Source organism: Micropterus salmoides, unplaced genomic scaffold (genome assembly GCF_014851395.1).
Source record: "Micropterus salmoides isolate LMB-PRFRI ecotype aquatic unplaced genomic scaffold, ASM1485139v1 Ms_hic_scaffold_19, whole genome shotgun sequence".
Lineage (NCBI taxonomy): Eukaryota > Metazoa > Chordata > Actinopteri > Centrarchiformes > Centrarchidae > Micropterus > Micropterus salmoides.
Genome location: NW_024041039.1, coordinates 16,563,283 through 16,584,825, shown reverse-complemented (window position 1 = coordinate 16,584,825; position 21,543 = coordinate 16,563,283).

The window sequence follows — 21,543 nt, the reverse complement described above, 5'->3', positions numbered from 1 at the left end:
ACCATGTGGACCATTATTTATTGCACAAGGATTTAATGAATGAGAACAATGTACCACAATGATTCAGCTGTAACTGGAATTACTATAGACTACTAGTGGTAAGCTATATCTGATACTATTATCTGAAATTATAATGAATACATTAATAGTTGTCCCAGTCAAACTTTAACAAGACACAAATGGTATAATTTGTGAATCTGTTGAGCTGTTGAAACGTTACAAATAGGCAGAGCCGGCCCAGCCACTAAGCGACCATTCCTGTGGCATAGGGCCACGTGGCCAGTAGAGGGACCCATACAGTCACTGCTTGCTAGTGGTGGAAATAAATCACTGAAAAAAGAAACATAAAATAATAAAAATAAAATGAAAGACATCTCTTTATATTACGCACCATAATAAGCATAGTGGTTATTTAATTTAGTTATATAGGCTACTTTGGAAAATCAGCTGTGACCTGTGACTCCTAACCCTGACTGACCCTGTGACATCACCAACATCACTCGTTATGCTGGGTCTGTCAGGCTTGATGTCTGACAAGAGAAGATCATATTTGTCTGGACATGTAAAGAGACAACAGAAGAGAGGAGGCAAGAAGATAAAGGTACGTAAGGCCACAGGCTCCATTTTCCTATGCCTGTATTTTTAGATAATCTGCACTAAAGGTCTTACATTAGTCAGGTCCACCAGCCTCCACCTCTACCTCCATCATTGGTTTCATCCAAGAAGCTGACAGTGCTGGTAAGTTTAGGCCTACCTCAACAATAACTAAATAATTATTCACCTCTAGGAACACCCAGTGTATGAACATGTCAACTTACTAAAATTACTTATTTTCCGTGTTAATCTCCCTCATTTGCCTACTGAAGTGGAGAGCAGTACCATTGTGCTTACTACCACACCTGGCTCTCCAGTTTCTACTCCTCCAGTGGATCCAGCTGAGTGGCCATCAGTCCTTAATGACCAGTTACACGTTGATGTGGTGAGCAGTAATACCAGCACAGGTTGACAGAGACATTTTGACTTTTTTGTAGTTTTTGTGTCTTAATCTCTTGTCTGGCTGTTAATAAAGATTTAAGCTTTGGTCATAATCACTTTATCAGTCTTTTTATTCAGTGTCTACTGGGTCTTGCACAGCCATTAAGCTCAGTAGCACTGGTGGTATCGTATGTTTCCTGTTTGACATCAAACATAGTAGATAATAATATAGAGTATAGTCTAGTTATTGTTTTTCATCAGAATCAGCTTTATTGACAGGTTTAAGAAATCTGCTTTTGTATTTTTGTGCTAAACAAACGTGGCAGGTTTAAGAATATAAGAAAGATTTGTCGGGTCTTATTTAAAAACAAGAGACGTTGTCTCTGTGTCATATATTGTGACAACGCCCGACAGTCAGAGGGGCCTCCAACTAAATTTTGATTAGGACCCCTGAAGGTCTAGGGCCGGCATGCAAATAGGCCTACTATTAACAATCTGTAGGCAAACATAAGCCAAAAAATGTGTAACCTAGTAATATATTAGTAATATACTAACATAAAACCTTTTAGTTATTATTATATTGTACTAATACACTAACTTATAGCAGTTACTCCCATAGATGGATAGTGCCTCTGCAGTGGACAGATGTAGATTCAGCTGGGATGCCATTGTACGAATATTTGTTCTTATTGCCGCCACGCTTCTTGAAGGCAAATTGTTCCCCTTGTTCTGTTTTACTAAAAAAACTAAACTATTTTTTACAATTATTGTTGCATATAAATTTTGTGTGTGTGTGTGCGTGTGTGTGTGTACATAACATATGTTAGCTTATGCTAGCTAACTGCTTTGGTTGTTTGTGGCAAATGCAAAACAAAATCCCGGCATTCAAATTCAAATTTGTGTGAATAAAGGGAATATTTGCTTGCATGTTGCAATTACTTGTATGTTCAGTCTGAACGCAGGTTTACACCAGACAGTCTGGTGTTTTGGAGTTATCCACTTACCTTTTCTTGTCGAGTTTGCTTTCAACATTTCCGCTCCCTATTGGCTTGCCTCAGTTCCATTTTTTGAATAGAGGCTTTCGTCTCTCTCTCTCGTCTCGAAACATGTTAAATTAATGTCTTGTTAGCATTCAATGACAACATACCATGTTTTCACTGTCACTGGCACTTAAAAGTGTTGTGTTATCTGTAGCTCTTTCAAAAATACTACTATTCTCCATTGACAGTATAAATGCTTACTCTTTGACAATGCTGGTTTAGTATAGATAGATATTTTCAATTCCTACAATCACGCCTAGAAAAAGGTATAAACTGGTCATTTGAAACAAAGTGTCATATCTAAATACGTAGGCTACTCCACAGCTCTATTTTTTACTAATATAGTGACTTTTGTGATAAAAGTTTTGTCGCTGGTTGTCTTAAAAAAAACTCTACAAAGTGAGATTGTCACATTTTCAATACTTCACTTCATGACACACAGTGTCTGCTCAGCAACAAACAACAAACTCTCTATATATGTAAATCAGATCAATAGGATATCCATACAAACGGCCTGCAGCTGTGTGTTGCCATCAAGCAGCTCACCTAATGTAATAAGGAACACCAATAGTTGATTTTCAAACTTAGTGGTGCAGAGAGAGAAAACGAGGATGATGAGATTAGCGCAGCTTGGCTCCAACGTTGAGCTCCATTTTATAAACAGTCACAATTAACACAGACTGTCATTATACAGGGGACAATGAGATGAGTTGGGGAGAACAGATTAATAACTTCACTGCGTGAGTCAAACTCTGCTGCATTACAAAGACACACTCATATTTGTTTCTCAGAGTCAACACTGACATTTGGACGTTTGGATATGATAATTAATCATGATAAGATGAATGCTCACATGCTTAGACAGAAGGTAGAGTGCAGCGGCATACACGTCTATTGTGTGTTGCTCTTCAGACAGGTGTAATAATGCAGTTTGACAATCGCCCGTACTATGTGATAACACAAAATTAGCAGGTGTGCTGTGCAGCAAAAAGGCCTCCATTAATGGTACATCCTGTGCTATGTTCCCTGAGGTGGATTAAGCCTGGTCTTAACTAATTGTATTTTTACTGGGAACAGACATGGTTTTCATAAAAGAAGTAGCTTTAGTTGAAGAAGAATTACATTCACATACACACACATTGTGTGTGTATGTGAATGTAATTCTTATTACATCGTTTGTGGCAACAAGACATTTAGCATGTTATTTTTGTTGTATTAATTTAATTAGTTGTTCTTTATGTTCTTTACCAGTGTTTATGATTGCACCTGATTTTGAATTAGCATTTGACTTACATTGTGTATATTCATTTTAGGACCTGTCCAGGGTGTACCCCACATCTCGCCTGTTGCCAGCTGGGATTGGCTCCAGCCCCTCTGCTACCCTGTACACAGGATATGCGGTTGATGATGGATGGATGAATGGATATTAATTTTAGTCACATTTGAGTTATTTGATTTTAAGTCATCAAAACCTAAAGACACTTTTGTTGAGACAAACATTCTGTGACATTTTCATCAGATATCATTAATTTGAAAGTCTTCTAACCTACAGACTACAGCTGTGCGTACACAGTTACCAAGAATAGAGGTGTTTTTCTCATCCATTGCAAATTAGACAAAATTAATACAGTCTAAGACAAGCACTTTGTTTAAAGACTTTAAAACTCATTAGTTACATAAACCTAAGTGAGCAAAGAGGGAGTCCTTTTTCTTACTTTTAATGAAGTTTGTGTGAAACATTTAGTTTTCCCAAACAGATGTTCAGCACGAGTAATATCTATCCTAAACACTTTATAGTCCCTATTCAGTATATGAGCTATGTTATTTTTAAGCACCTGCCATCTTTGAGTCAAAATAACAAAAGGCTCACACATTTCACGTGTGTAATTAGTCTACCACTCCTTTCATAATCATGTTTCACTTCAACTCCTTGTCTCATCTCTCCCACACTTTCAGACAAAGCAAGAAGAGTTTCAGAGTGTATACTCCTCACTTCCTACACAGCCAGGGGTGTTTTACTAGAGAATGGTGTCTGCAGGAGATGAAGCTCACAGGCCTTCTCTCTCACTCTCCTTCGGTTGCATTGTATTAGTCAGTGAATGGTGAATCAGCCGTTTGTCACTGACACAATAATAGCTTACCAGTGGCTTTTATAGGCACCAGGTGAACTAATAAAAAGCTCAGCTTTGGTATCCTCAGGCCAAAAGAATGGAAATTCATCTACAAACAGCAAGTGCATGAAAAAAGTTCTGTTAAACATCATACCGGAGGGTTGGTTCAGTTTCTTTAGTGTCTTATTTCATAAATCCTCTATTTCCCAACACTCCCATTCCTGCCAATTACATGAGACTGTCCTCGCCAGAAAAATAACCATATATGTCGTTTGTTCAAGCGCATTCTTACGACCCATATTAACGTTTAAGTTCGTATTATAAATAGCAAGAAAGCCTGTATAAAGAGGTGGATGAGGGGGTTGGTTGGTTGGTTGGATGGATGGATGGGTCAAACCTAGGGAAGATTTAATTGGACTTTAATATTTGTAACCCACAGAAGACAATCTACAAATGTGTACAATGATGCGCAAACATTTCACTATCTGCAAATGTGTACTTTTACATCTGTGATGTGTAAAATCATATCCAAAAAAATACAGGGTGATGTGTATACACAAAACTGTTTTTACACATTTGCAGATTACTTCCTGTCAATTTGTGGGTCATGTTTCATTTGTAAGTTCCTTTTTACACATTTGTGGAATTTTGTCCAATGTGTACTGCGGAGATCTGTAAATAAACATATAGACAAATATTTTACAACCTAAAACATGTATTTTTAAATTTGTATTGTGTAAAATCATATCCACAAAAATACAGTGTGATTTGCAAATACACACAATTTAATCTGTACAAAGATCTTTTTATTTCACATACAAAGTGTTATTTACGTATTTGTGGATCCATTTCTACACACAAAACTGTTTTTACACATTTGAGGATTGCTTCCTGTCAATTTGCAGGTCACGTGACACCTCCAGGTAAGTCTGCTGTGCAGTTTGCTAACTTTGTATCTCCTGTGGTAAGTTAGCTGTGTATCATATTAAATCATTTAGTTCACCTGGAGAGATTTTATGATTTTCAAAATAACTGGTTATTCCCTCTACAACTGGAGTTAGCATACCAATCTCTTATATAGCCTCCATTTACCGCAGTCCAGTGATCAGTTAACATTTAGATATATAGTGATAAAATCAGTAGGCTAGGATAGTTTGACAGATCAGTGCAGAATGATCATTATCTTAGTGACAGTAAACAATGATGTCACCATTGTTGGGCAGTAACGCATTACTGTAATAATATTACTTTTCCCAGTAACTAGTAGTGTAATTAATTAATTTTTTAAAACATTTATATTATTACTAGTTACTAAGGCAAATAATGCTGCGTTACTCCTTGTAACGTAAATCCACGACTGTGCAGCAGCTCAGCGGCACCCGACTTTGTTGTTCAAGTCCGCTGTTAGCCAAAAACTAAATGAAGAATGGAGAACGAGGGAGAGCGGTGTTCTTTCCACAGCTGTAAGTAGTTACTGCCATTATTGTGTTACAGTCTAAGATACAAAGAACATTGTCATCTATTGTAAATTCTGTGCGACCAGCAAAAAGCTTTCAACCGCGACCATTTCTACATCTGATTGGAAATTAATATAGTAACGTAACTAGTTACTTTTATCACCCAGTAATAAGTAAAGTAATACTTCTTTAAGGAGTAATAAGTAACTAGTAATATATTACAATTACTGAGTAACTTGACCAACACTGGATGTCACAGCGCTGTGTTTCTGTTGTATGATTACAGGATTGGCGTGAAGAGGATTTCCTTCAATAAATCACTAAGCCCTTTCTGTTTCCCCATTTTCTCAGCAACACCTTGGCCTCCTCCTGTCCGAGCTGCTACTGGACTGCCAGCCTGCAGCACTACTTTCTGAGCTACTTCTGCTGGCCCACTGGACTCTAGTACATCTAAACCTTTCTGTACAAGTGTACATAGTTTTCTATTGAATACTTTATCACTGAAATTGTGTTTGTAGTACTGTATACAGTCTTGTACCATGCTACTACTGAAGTTGTGCAGAATGTATTTATTTATGTTTAATTTATATTACACCTTCCTGTCAGAGCTGTTAAAGAAAGCTTTGTAAAAGTATATGAAAAGCAGAGATGTTCTGTATTCTATAAATCCCACTTAGGAATACTGCATATTTTGATGTGAAATGATAGACCGGGGTAGGGGAGTCCCCCCCCCCGGAGGCCGACCGAGGTCCCCTCCGCCGTGGCAACGGGATGACGCACCTGCCACCATTGAGTCCACGCCGTACTGCCTGCCCCGAGGGTCTGCAGTCAGGCGGCGTCCAGACTCACTCGGCCCCGAGGGGCTGGTTCCATTGGCAGACTTTGCAGAGGCTTGGCGGAGCCTGACAAACATTTCTCCGTGGGTCCTGCGCACTGCCATAGATGGGTATCGACTACAGTTCAAAACCCGCCCTCCAAAATTCAACGAGGTGGTTTGGACTGTGGTCCGCCCGGAGCAAGGTCCGGTGTTGGGACAGGAAGTTCTTACTCTGCTGAGGAAAGGGGCCGTGGAACGCCACGACATCACTATAAAACACTTTCAACGAGTGTTGGGTCTCCTGGCGGCTGCGTCCAGCGTAATACCATCTGGACTGCTGCACATGAGACCCCTGCAGTGGTGGCTAAGGACCAAGGGTTTTTCCCCGAGGGGAAATCCTTTCCGTCTGATTTGGGTTACGTGTCTTCGTTCCCTATCAGTTTGGAAGGAAACTTGGTTCCTGTCCCAGGGGCCCGTGCTGGGAGGGTCTTGTTGCCGGCTGGTCATTTCGACAGACGCCTCCATCACGGGCTGGGGCGCGGTCATGGGTGGCCGCTTTGCAAGGGGATCCTGGCAGGTGCATCAGTCCGAGTGGCATATCAACTGTCTCGAGATGTTGGCGGTGTTCCAGGCTCTAAGGAGTTTCCTGCCCGATCTCCAAGGCCACTACGTCCTGGTTCGTTCCGACAACACAGCGGTGGTGGCCTTTCTGAATCACCAGGGCTGTCTGTGCTTGCCATCTTCGCTTGATTGTCATTGCTCCCAACCCGGTGCCAACCTCTCAAGCTCTGGTTAAACCTCAGAAGTGGTCTATATTTTTATTTACAGATCTCTGCAGTACACATGGACATAATTACACAAATGTGTAAAAAGGAACTTACAAATGAAACATGGCCCGCCGAGGAGAGACCTGCTGTCCCAGGCGCAGGGCCGGGTTCTTCACCCTTGCCCCGCCGTATGGCGACTGTGGGTCTGGCCTCTGAGGGGGCACAGTACCTAGAGGTGGGTCTAACAGCCGGAGCAGTCGAGACCATCCTCAGCTCCAGGGCCCCGTCCACACGGATCCTCCATGGTGCCCGGAGGATGAGACCTGCAACTCGGTCCAAGGTTCCCACTTGGGATCTGGCGGTGGTTCTTGGGGCGTTGGCTGAGGCCCCCTTCGAACCCCTGGAGTCAGCTGAGGCTAAGCACTTGACCCTCAAGATGGCCTTTCTTTTTGCTATCACCTCTCTGAGGAGGGTGGGGGATCTCCAAGCGCTTTCGGTTTCCCCACAAAGCCTGGAGTTTGCCCCGGGGAATATTAGGGCTATCCTGCACCCTCGTCCAGGATACATCCCTAAAGTGCCTTCTTGTGCAGCAGGGTCCACAGTGCTGCAGGCATTTCATCCTCCACCTCATGTGAGGAGGACGGGAGACTTCATCTGCTCTGCCCTGTCAGAGCACTGAGTATTTACACTCTGAGGTCCTCCCGTTGGAGGAAGGCTGACCAGCTGCTAGTGTGTTTTGGGTCCCCCAGGGGTGGGCTCCCTGCATCCAAACATACTATTCGCAACTGGATTGTTCAGACTATTTCCCTGGCCTATCAGGTGCGCGGTTTGCCTTCACCTGTGGCTCTGAGGGCTCATTCTACCAGAGGCATGGCGGCCTCTCGAGCCCTCCTTTCCGGGGCCTCTTTGCAGGATGTTTGTGTAGCGGCTGGCTGTGCCACTCCGCACACATTCATTCGGTTTTACAGTCTCGACCTTCCTTTGGCACCTGGCACTCGTGCGCTCTCCTCTTAGTCGTGCCACTTTATTGCACACCGGGGCAGGCGGGGTTTTCGGCACGGTTTAGTGGGTATCTCGTTCCCATAGTGTCGTAACCGACGCAGTTCGAGTTCCCTCAAAGGGGAACGTCTCGGGTTACGTATGTAACCCTGGTTCCCCGAGAAGGGGAACGGGACACTGCGTCGGCCCGCCGCACCTCTCTCCCCGCCTGAAGCGCCTGCTTCATAGTTTAAGCTAATGATGAGTGTGTACAGGTGTGCTTTATACTCCTCCGGTTATTCCGTCACACCTTACCGTTCTAGCAACAAACCAATAGTATTGGAGTGATTTCATTCACGTTCAGACCTGCTACGCCTAGAGGCGTTCCCATAGTGTCGTAACCGACGCAGTGTCTCATTCCCCTTCTCGGGGAACCAGGGTTACATACGTAATCCCAAGACGTTTTTGTTCTCCCACTGTTTTGTTCTCCTGTATTCTGCCTGCCTCCCTGTGTCTCCTCCCCTGCGTGTTCTCCTCCTCTCTCTCCCTCCACTCCTGAGCCCAGCCAACAACCCGCACCTGCACCTCGTCAGCCACCTCGTCAGCCTGCCACACCTGCCAGTAATCAACCTCATCCCTGCCTGTATATCAACCCTGGTTCTCCACACCATCTTCGCTTGATTGTCATTGCTCCCAACCCGGTGCCAACCTCTCAAGCTCTGGTTAAACCTCAGAAGTGATCTCTGTTTTCCAGCCCCTGGTTATTCCCTGTGTTAACTCTGTCTCTCTCTGCTTTCCCTCCCAGGTTCACTCACCCTCATCCTCCGATCCTCTCCTCTCGGGCTTTCTCCACGGTGCCCTCCCGGCTCCCCCTGCTTCTCGCCTCACAGCCAATGCCTCGCCTGCTCCTCGGCCCTCAGTGTCCACGTCAAATGTGCAAAAACAGTTTTGTGTGTAGGAATGGATACACAAATGCGTAAATCACACTTTGTATGTGAAATAAAAAGATCTTTGTACAGATTTAATTGTATATATTTGCAAATCCTGTGATATTTGTATATATTTTTATTTACAGATCTCTGCAGTACACATGGACATAATTACACAAATGTGTAAAAAGGAACTTACAAATGAAACATGACCCACAAATTCACAGGAAGTAATCTGCAAATGTGTAAAAACAGTTTTGTGTGTACACATCACCCTGTATTTTTGTGGATATTTTCACAAATGTAAAAATACACATTTGCAGATAGTGAAATGTTTGCGCATCATTGTACACATTTGTAGATTGTCTTCTGTGGGTTACAAATATTAAAGTACTTTCACCCAGGAGAATGGCATTCTAGTCCCATGTGAAGCCAAACAAATGTTGAGTTATTTTGAGTTTTAAGTTAAAGGAGACCTTTTATACTGCTTTTTCACTCCTATATTGTAGTTCTGTGACTCCTGGATGGCAGCTTTGCATGATTCAAAAAAATGCATGTAGGCCTTCATTTCAGCCTCTGTCTGAACAAGTTGTAGATGCTCCTGTCCCCCTCTCAAAGCCCACTTTATATATGCTTCCTTTAGGCAATATTATCAGGAAACATTCCATAAGCTTTCATTGTTATGCAGATGATACTCAGTTATATCTATCGATCAAGCCAGATGAAACTCATCAGTTAGCTAAACTTCAAATGTGCCTTCAGGATGTTAAAACCTGGATGAGCTGTAATTTTCTTATGTTAAACTCAGATAAAACTGAAGTTATTGTTCTGGGGCCTAAGCACCTCCGTGACGCATTATCTAAAGATATAGTTTCCCTGGATGGCATCGCCTTGGCCTCCAGCACCACTGTGAGGAATCTTGGAGTTATCTTTGATCAGGACATGTCGTTTAAGTCCCACATTAAGCAAATTTCAAGGACCGCCTTTTTTCACCTACGTAATATTGCGAAAATCAGGAACATCCTGTCTAAAAATGATGCAGAAAAACTAGTCCATGCATTTGTTACTTCTAGGCTGGATTACTGCAATTCCTTATTATCAGGCTGCTCGAAAAAGTCCATTAAGACTCTTCAGCTGATCCAGAATGCTGCAGCACGTGTTCTGACAGGAACCAGGAAAAGAGATCACATTTCTCCTGTTTTAGCTTCTTTGCATTGGCTTCCAGTAAAATCCAGAATAGAATTTAAAATCATTCTTCTTACCTACAAAGCTCTTAATGGTCAGGCACCATCTTATCTTAAAGAGCTCATAGTACCTTACTACCCCACCAGAGCACTGCGCTCCCAGAATGCAGGGTTACTTGTGGTTCCTAGAGTCTCCAAAAGTAGACTAGGAGCCAGAGCGTTCAGCTATCAAGCTCCTCTCCTGTGGAACCAGGTTCCAGTTTGGGTTCAGGAGGCAGACACCATCTCCACATTTAAGAGTAGGCTTAAGACTTTCCTCTTTGATAAAGCTTATAGTTAGGGCTGGCTCAGGTAGTCCTGAACCATCCCTTAGTTATGCTGCTATAGGCCTAGACTGCCGGGGATTTCCCATGATGCACTGAGCTCCTCTCTCCTCTACTTTCTCTCCCTCTGTATGCAACCTTATCCCATTATTGCATGTTACTAACACAACTTCTCCCCTTTCTGGTAGTCTTGTGCTTTCTCGTCCCTCCTCTCTCCTCCTATCACTTCCTGCAGGTTTTCTGGCTCTGGAGCTGTGGAGTCTGGATCTGTGGCTGCGGGTCGCCTGCTGCCCCCGTGTTCCTGCTCGACACCCTCTACTGCAACGACTATTGTTGCTAGTCTTATTGTTATTATAATCATTAACATTACGATGGTTACCATTAACACTATTATAAATATCTGTACCATTTTTCATTTAGTTTATAGCAACATTACCTTCGCTGTCTGTACCTCTGTGTGTATATTGTGTAGGCTGCCTCCCTCCCCTCTCTCTCTCCTTACATCCCTCTCTCTCTCTCTCTCTCTCTCTCTTTCTCTCTCTCTCTCTCTTTCACTCTCTTCTCTCTCTCTTTCTCTCTCTCTCTCTCTCTCACCCCAACCGGTCGAGGCAGATGGCCGCCCACCCTGAGCCATGGTTCTGCTCGAGGTTTCTGCCTCTTAAAAGGAAGTTTTTCCTTGCCTCTGTCGCCTAGTGCTTGCTCTTGGTGGGAACTGTTGGGCTTCTGTAAATATCATCACAGAGTACGGTCTAGACCTGCTCTTTTATGAAAAGCGCTGTGAGATAACTGTTGTTGTGATTTGGCGCTATATAAATAAAATTGAATTGAATTGAATTGTCTTCTGATTGGCCAAGACCTGAAGCATGTTACCAGGCTTTTGCTGGGCGGAACAGGCAGACTGAGAGTGCCATTAGTGTGGGAGCACATGGCCACATATGGAACACCGGCTCCTTCTGGCTCGGTATTACCAAAGTCCTTTTAGGCAAGTCCTGCCACTTGGCCGCCATCTTGGAAACACTTCCGGGCAGCTATTTCGGACTAACTAGACCAGGCTCCTATCTAAATGAATGGGGAGAGAGCCAGAACTGCACTTTTACTGATCACTGGGACATAAAAACTACATGAATAGAATCAGCAGGAAAATCTGATAAAAATCGCTGGAAGAGTTTGATAGAGAGGATGGATAGGAGAATTTTCCCCGATTTTGCTGACATGTTTAGATTTTGATGATCTGGTAGTCAGTGCTTGCTTTTTGTGCTACTATTATGATTAAGTAGGCTACGTAGTTAAATGGTTTCTATTTTTGTCTGTTTTAACCATGTTAATTGTTGTTTTATGTTCGGGAGTCTGCACAGGGTGTTTTTTTTGGAAAATCAACTGGATTCTACATGTCCTTCTGTGTCTGACTTCCTGCTCGGTTCGACCTGCTCTGTGCTGCTTGACGTGGCTTCCGTCAAAAATAGACTGGCTATCGACGCTTCTGGGATGCACTGCGGCCGCGCCTAGTAGACTCACAAGCATTGACTAGATTGGCCGCAATTAGCTACAGCAACTGTGGCGCAGCCGTAACGCGACGCAGGCGGATTGAGTGGACTTTGCAAGTAAACCTAACTGCGACACTTTCACAACGTTAACAATGTGTTTAATGTCATGTGACTTACGTCATGTGACTTACATAACATATTTAAGCTGGACTGTTAAGGGAAACGCTCATATGTGTCATTTTGGGAGGCACTGACAAACAACCTATTTAGTTGTTTAGGTTGGGGGCCAGGTTGAATTAGATACATTAAAAACACATGCTTTTTATAATAGAGATGTAAAAAAGGAACCTGCCAGCAGAGACAGAGAATAAACTTCATCTAAAAGTAAATATGTGTTTACAGGACTGCAAGTTAGTGGCCTAGCAAGTTATAGAAGCAATGTCTGCTCTAATTGTGTCTCGTAATGTGTTTTTGAAGCAATGTTATTGCTATTCATGGTATTCAAGCAGGAGCAAATGCCTCTTCCTGCCCATGGACACATAATTGAGGAGCCTGAGGAAGATTAACACGGTGAAGAAATAAAACAGGGCTGGAAGATAAAGACAGTTTTGATAAAAAGATGAAACAATAGCCAGAAAAATCAGGGAGGAGAGAGTGTGGCAGTGAGAGACAAAATATGTTTGGAAAGTGTTCAACCACATGTCTCCAATTCATAATTAACTTTTTAGAACCTTCACAAAGCTACAGGAGTGGGACCCATGCCAGCAGAGCTATTCCTTTTCACTGGCAGATGTGACTCTGCTGTGTTTTATTGTGTTTATTTACATGTTTTCTCAGTGCCAACCGTACATGAGGTAGTTTAAGGAAACACATGTTGCCAGAGGGTCAACAAGCACACACTTTGTCGACAGGAGAAATACAGCAGTCCTTATATGACACATTTTTGTGACTGAATGGATGGTAGATGAGTTGCAGCTCTCTTGGACAGGAAAATCAAGTGGTTTATTTATGAAACAATATCCAGATTATTCTATTTTCCTTCCTCGATTTGAATACAGCACTAAAAAAGCAAAACTTAAGTTATTAAGCAATCTGTTTACATATTAATTGCTACACCTTACGCAGCCATCAGGTAAGTTAGGTATGTGTCTAATTGTGCAAATTAGATGCTGTGGATCTCTCACTGAGACAGGCAATCATCACCCACTATTGTACATGGTTAGTAAATCATCGTTTAGGGATGCTGGTTAATGATGTTGACTCATTAAGTGTTTGGCCACATCACTTGCTGTTTTGTGAAGAGGAAGTGGTGAGTCATGAACCAACAGTGGTGAACAGTAGCTGTGAGACACTTTCAGCATAGGAATTGTATCTTCTTTTTGTCTACAACAGGAAGATAAGGAGAAATTAAATAATTTTTACGGCCAGTTATATCTCTCCTGTCCTGAGGCCTCTGTTCTAATCACTGACCAGTGGGTGTTGAGTGGCGGGCACATGGCCCTCGTTAATCCTTTTCCCTTCTTTGCAATAAATTATGCATCAGAAAAAGCTTTTTCCACCTCAATGGATGTGTCCCTTAATCCCTGGCTCCTAAAACCTGTTTAATCTGAACTAAGTCATTAAAACAGTAAAGGGATATCACAAAGGACTTTCAAGCCAATTGGCTTAACGGTAACGTGATTAGATCATTGATCTCTCGGCAAAGCCTTGGGCTTCCAGGTGCGAAATGACTATTTAATAAAATCAGAGAAATCTTGTTACTAGAAAATGACTGATCAAAGTTAAGGCCAGGTGACTGGGGTGGCATTGGTATCCATGTATCTGGGCAAAGGTATTTATTCTCCAGATCCCCTCTTGACATTACCAAGAATGCATGGGGCTGGGATGAGAGATTGTGTTCTTAATCCCTTACCAGCCACTATCCATACCTCTATGCATCTTTAACAGGGATTGCTGCTTTAAGCTTTGATAGTGATCACCATTGAGCAACACTTTTTCCCTCTCAGATACACAAAAAGGAAGTGGTCTAATATCATTATAGCCTGATTAATGCAAGTGCAATCTTACAGATCCACTTCAGTTGTCTTTTTTGTCCTGTAGTCTAGTGAATCAGGATCCCACCTGACGATATCAGCATGATGTTGGTTAGAACCGTAAAATACACCTAGCTGGCAATAGTTATCAAGCATCATAGAGCTCTAAAAATCTCTTGAACCTCATTTAAAAGTGCGGATGACAAGGAACATACATGCCTTTACAGACACTCTATGTGCAATAACACCAGACATCACTAAGAGGATTACGATTGTCCTTTCCTATTGCCAGAAATAAATAATTAAATCACAAGACCTTTTTTGTAATTAATGAGATGAGATGAAATATCACTTAATTTCAAATTTAATTAGGAGCCATAATATTTCCTTCATTGGACTGCCTGCTAATGCTGTGCAGTTTCCTGCTGTTGATGAATGCAGGGAGTATTAAAAACATGAACATTACAGTTCCCTGGACTGCACATGAAATTTCCCATGATCTGAACATAATGTAGGCGACAAATGCCAGGAGACACACAAACACACGCACACAACCATGGCCGTGATATACACAGAGGGGTCTACCTTTAGGACTACACAAGCTAAAAAGGTTAATAAATGCTTGGTAATGAAAATTAATGACACAAATCATACACAGGCCCTGACACACGTTTCCCTGTTTAATAGCAATGGCTGAGACACACTCATTTTAATTACCTATATTGCAGCATTGATGTCCTTCAGTGTCAAGCTCCAAAGTTCTCTCTGTGCATATCACTACAGATGAGCATTTGAGGCCATTATCATAACTATGACAAAGGTATTGACTTCTACCCTCAGATGAGTTTTGCTTATGCAATAAGAATTGCCATTAATTGGGGTAATGAGGCTTGCATACTGAGTTTCACTACCACTTTTGGTCTCAATCATATAATGATGATTTCGCATAAAGGGGATTGGCTGGAGTCCCGGCTGAGGTCATTAGTAATTTTAAATGGAGAACACTTTAAACAGCTTACCAGGTTCTTTATAAACCTAAAAGCTAATACAATAGTTCAGCAAATATTTATAAAGCTTAATGTTGGTGGCTCATCTTTTTCTTTGATAAGTAACAGTCTCAAAAATATACTCTCTGAGGCATGCGAATGCCTTTCTTTATCAAACAGCACTAATTGACTATGCACATTATTCAGCAAGGTTACAAGTTGTCAGTCAGTGATCAATATAACTGGCAAATGTGCTTCAAAATGAATTAGCAGCCACAGACATCGAAAACAGATTAATCTGGTCCAAGTTGGAATTCCACAAAGGATGAAACTAAATTGTTTACCAACGACTGTCTGGAATTTTCTCTAGGGAGTGAGTGAAAATTGCAATTTGCTGATTTAGCACTATGTTGCAAAATAATAATAAATTTAAAAAGAAAGGCTTGCTGCTGGCTACATTTTGATGATGGATTTTGAATAATGCAAATATGATAAATTAGCCAACATGTAGCATTTCACTAATTAATTATAATTAATCATGTTGAAGTTTTCAGAGGTGTAGCCAGTGATAATGTTGTCTGTTTGATGTATTGCCCATATGAAGCCCAGCGTGTGGATCAACCCCTGTCTCTGGGCAGAAGCTGGTCGACTGGTCTCCAAAACTGCGTTTTGTGTTTGTGTGTGCGTGTTTTATTGAATGTGTCCTCCTTTTTCTACCCCACAGATGGGATTTAATTTTAATTGACAGTTACCCACGACCATTCATCAAGATGACAAGTTTAGGGTGGGGAACTGTTGAGGAGCACCCTGAATGCACGTGGCGAAGTATAGAGGTGGAAGTCTTCATTTGTGTGTGTGTGTGTGTTTCCCCCTCTGTCTATTTATGTGTTTGTATGTCTTGCTCAAGTTTTTCTGATGGGCTCCAGATAGGTCAATCTTAGCATCAATCTACAGTATTGTGTGTTTCTTGGGGTGTGTATGTGAGCGTGCGCTTGTTTGTCAGCACAGGGTGCAAGCCTGCCGATCCACTGATCTCACGCTTTCTCTGTGAAGTCTGGCCTTTGTCTGCCAGATCTACCTCTCCCGCCGTCTTTCTTTTTGCTGTCATTCCCTGACACATGGCTCTGACACATCCTGAGTGTTGCACCGGTGGGAAAATAACACATATCTCTGACCTCTTGAACTCTTTCTTCTCCGAAAGCCCTAGAGAAAGAATGCCTTGGCTGCGCACGCCTCTTTAAATGTCTACCAATGAGACACGGCTATTGAGACAAGGGGGTAGAGAGACATTTCAAGACAGGTATAGATCTTCAGCTGGTGGCAGGTATGGGTATCGAGCAAAACAGCCAAGGATTTATAGCATGCACACTTCATGTACTGTGTATGGACTGCAGAGAGGCCAGAGTAATAGACAGTGTTGTCAGCAGTTTGCTGGCTGGCTTCTCTATGAGCTCTGTTCAGTGTTAAATCACAGACTGTATACAAAACTGGTCATTTCTTTTCCGGGCTGCTTCATTCAGTGTTTACTTATCATGCTTAAGGTCCCTAAACAAACTGACATACGGGAACACCTTTGTTATATGTACAATCCAGGACCAAGAGTTAACATAAATGCCTTCAGATGATGGACTGTCATATGCCATATCAGAGCATCATGAGGCCCGCTCAGTATTCAACTCACATAGTACGCAACAAATAGCCCTAAACATCCCGCATCAGGCGAGTCGAAAGCTGAAAGGGGGTTTGTGGGTTGGCAGGGAAGTGAGGGGAGGCAGCGGGGCTCTGAACAGTCACATAATGTTGTTTTTGGATCAGCCCAAGGAAGAGATGTCACAGATCATTCATAGAGCTGGTGTTGTATACATTAAGGAGGGAGGGGAGGGGATTGGTGCAGGCCTCTCCACAGCAACAGAGGAGAGCCTATGGAAAATACTCCAGCTACCTAGCCAAGATGGTGATGTCATCAGAATCAGAACATGCATTTCCACAAGCTGTCTCCTGTGCTGCATGCATGTGTGTGTGTGTGTGTGTGTGTGTGTGTGTGTGTGTGTGTGTGTGTGTGTGTCTCCTCCAGAGCATGTGTGTATTTCTGGTGGGAGGTAAAATGAACATAGACACACACAGATACACCTTCTGCGTGCGGCATCACCTTCAGGCCGTCCTCAGCTGAACCATAGGGATGTTACCTCTTGAATGATTCTCTCGCGTACACTGAATGAACTTCACAACAAGCTCATGTTCACTGGTGATTTATCTTGCGCAGGTGTGATAATGTCAATATATTGATTAATCAAGCAGTGACTGAGGACCAAATGCTCTACTGATGATTAATATTGATAACTATGTGCCACCCTGCACTTTACAATGCAGATTTAATCACGCACATCTGTGCTACAAAATGCAAGGTTGAGTGTGTGTGGGTTTAAGAATGTCTTACGATGTATAACTGGTGACCTGAGAGATTACATCTCCCCCCAAAATCTCCCCCTCCCATTGTGTACTGGCAATAGCGTATTGTATCACTGTGGGCAGCATCTTAAAGAAGTTTGAAAATGTGTGCAGCTTGCTCTTTATTCCTTGCCTTCTAATCCTTTTTGGGCTCACAATGGCGCTTTACTCAACAAAAGTAAAAGCAGTGAAAAGGGACAACTGCAAGCGTGGCCACAGTGTCTGAGCACCGATTTCATGCACACAATGAAAAAAGTGTGTGAAAGTGTGTGTATGTGTTTCTGTGAGTCCATGTATGTGTGTGTGTGTGTGTGTGTGTGTATGTGCATGCACAGCGTTAAAGCACAGTGAAGACGTGCCAGTCAATTTGCATGAGGTCATTAGATTGTCCACTGCTCCCTTTGCATATAGCAGAAAAGTGTGTAAGTTGTACTCGTCAGAGTACAGAGTGCTGGCAACATGTTAATCTATTTAGAGGTAGTGTTTGAACGGCAGCATGTGTGATGGGTTTGTGTTTAACAATATATTTCTTTAAGTCTCTGGCCACTGTGTTGTCACAGCTGCTGAAACCTGGCATGGGACGGGTAACAAAAGGGAGAAGTAGGCATCAGTGCATTGGCAACTAGGGCGTGAAAGAAAAAAAAACCTTTGCTTATCCACAAGCTGTCAGGCTGCATTTTTAAATTTATCCACTTTGCAGAGTGTTTTCTTTTTAAAGATCTACATGTCTAAAGCATCAGCTTATCAGGATATAAAGGCCAAATGTTGAACAAAACAAATTTATTCACATTACTTTTGACTCGATAAGGTATTAATTTAAGTAGGATCAATTCCTCATTTGTATGACCAAGTCAGACTAAGGTATTTGCAGAGGTTCTTCCAGCAGCTGTGACACAGTTGTTTTTTTTTGTTTTTGTCCACGGACAGAGATCGGTGGATGAGCTGATTTGTTGCGCTGCGTTACGCTGACAGATCGACTGATTGTTGACAAACAGCTCAACTCAATGCCAGCGCCACCACGGTCATCTCCACTCCACTGCCTGACTGTTCGCCGTTGTGCAGTGATTTGCTGGAGCACCCCTGGATGACAACCATGCTTCATCCCTCACTTTCATTGCGCCATAAAAGGGTCCTCTGTGGTGCTGGATGCTGCTGTGTACTTCTTAGTCTTTGTCATCATTACGGTGTCACAGTCAGGATAACCAGAATGGGAGAAGGGGTGGAGGGAGGACAGTCAGAGGGTGTAGACTGTGTAACTGTAGCCTGGGCAGGAGTCACCCAGGTCCACAAGAATCAGATCATCTGTCCATTCATCTTCATATTCCTGAATCCCAAAGGGCAACTGAGCACTTGGTAACCCAGAGAGGAAGGACACACACCAGTGCCTGGACTAACATACATCGGATGAAGCTAAATCTTCATTGAGTACCAGCTATGAGACTAAAATCTGTTTTTGTTATACAATGGAATCTGACCAATAAATGAAACAGTTCTGTCTGGATTTGTGTTTGCAGTAAAACTAAAAAAAGATATAAAAAGATTGTAACTGAATAAGCTCTGTAAGTGACAAAGAGTCTTTGATCTGGAAAATGATTTGTATGCTCTGTGATCACACACCAAACACCATGGGGTGTTTTGGGGATTTGCAAGTTCACAAGTGTCTGTATATATCTGTGCCTATCTGTTTGTATGTTCATGCATCGGAAGCCTTTCCACAGATTTTCTCTGCTCTGCACCTGAAATAGAGACTTCACCTGTGGATGAACCTGAATCTGAGCACTGTTTTTGGGCTGTGTGGGCTGCAGACAAACAGCATCTTGCATATTTCCCTGACTGTGGGGAGAGGATCCTTTAGGTCCTGCAGCAGTCTGCTCTGCTACTAGGATAACAAGGGGGCTCTGATCTCATCGCGCCACATCTCACTGTGCCGGGAAGGAGCAGGATGATGTAATGCTGTTCGCGCGGCACCAACACGCACTTATCTGATGCGCCATGGAAGAGAGAGGCTGAGGAACCAGCGCAACAATAACAACTCCACTATGATTTTATGAGGCGGCATCATCTTTATCATAAGCATGATTACTGCAATAATCCTCATCATAATCTATATCTATATATATCTATATCTATATATATATATAGATATATATACATAAAGTACACCTCTCTATATATACATTTACCTCACTTAATGGAGCTAAATTGGTCATTTTGTTTTCAGATCAGCAGGATGTGTAACAATTATAGCATAAGTTTACGTAGCATCATTTCATTTCACTTTTGAAGCCTTTATTATTTATTACAAAGAGGTACTACAGCAATGTGTTGTGAAAATGCAGAGCACACTCACCAGATATTCAGAGCATGCAAAGCCATCTAAAGTTATGAATGATGTGTTGGACAGTTTAATGGCAAATCACATATTCCATCCAGTTCACCTTCTACTGAAATGTATAAATTACCAAATTAATTGATTGCTTTTTACAGCAGCCTACAAAGGAGCCCATCCATTTACATTACCTTCATCTTTCCCCTTGCCACAGTACGAGACAGTCACCTCCAGAAGAATCATACGACTCCAGTCCTGTATAATACTGGGGTGAGAATATTATGCTGTGGTTTTTATGCTAGGTAATTAAAGAGATCACTGTTTTATGTCCTAGGCAGGGATGGACCTTCCCTGATTCACAATCCTACACACTAAAGTGGAATAGCCTTTTCCTACTCTTGACTCCTCTAATTTAATTGCCCTTTGTGTCTGGCTTATTTCGTTTCTAACTGCCCTAATATATGATACGTTGAGTGCAACATTCTTCTTTGAGATATTAAAGGGCTATTGATGCATTGAAGAAAAGCATCACACCTGTCAAAGTATGATGATGAGTGAGACTGCATCACCTGCCTCTGCCCTCTTACCTCACCTCCTTTGTTTTTTTGTTTTTTTTACATGGTCTTGGCATAGTATAGCGGCATGACTGAACTTAGCACCTGCAGCTATGGCCCAGCCATTGTCCTGTACAGCCCTCCTTTCCTGTACGGGTGCCTCTGAGGTGAAGCATGTGTCAGGGGCCTGAGATGAAGCCACAGAGCGGGAGATGAGTCAGATGAACACTTGTCAGGTGATGTCATCTCCAGTGAGCGCTGATGACCGGCACCAGCTGTTTGGTGCACTGAGGCGTACTCTGCAGCACCTGTCTGAAGGCGTTGTAGCTCACACAACTGCATTAGAGAACAGGCCCGCTACTCACAGGGCTTTCATAACTCCCTGGTGATGAAGTCAAAAGAGGTCAAACGGGGCAGACAGCACATCGCCAACAGAACATGGTTCCATACTGTCAGTGTGACTGAGAATAGGTTATAGCAGATGGGGAATAGCAGTGTTTCCTAGCACAAAGTGTCAATTATTTGTTTATCTGTATGGCGCAGAGATTACTAAAGTGTCACAGGTGTTAGGATGACATCATTTCTGACACACACACACACACACACACACACACTTATGGGTCATCCACATTATGCAAATATGTAGTCATACAGTGTAACATCCACCCCATGTGGTCCCTCAAAAAAACATAGAATTCACAACAAAGTAGTCAAAGTTGATTCTTATGCATAGTTATTTTGTAATAAAGCGCCAGGGGGTGAGCGGAAGTGCAGATTTCACGCTGTGGAAAAAGAAAATGTATTTCCAAACACTTTATAAAGATGGAATCAGCTGGATTGAACCACACGCACACTTCATGACATGCTTGCATACCCAAGCACCCACCACACACACACACACACGCACAGCTCAGTACGGTGCACTACAACAAGGCAGCAGATCCTCTCTCATAGTAAATCAAGAACTGCTTCATTATAATAGCTGTACTTTGTAATATCCATGGCACTGGAATAACTCTGATTTAATCTAGCCAGCAATCAATATTTTTTGACTGCTATGATTGATGAGTATTAAGTAGGACTATTAACAGAGTGAAAAAAAAAGTGTCCAAGTCTGAACCCCACTGC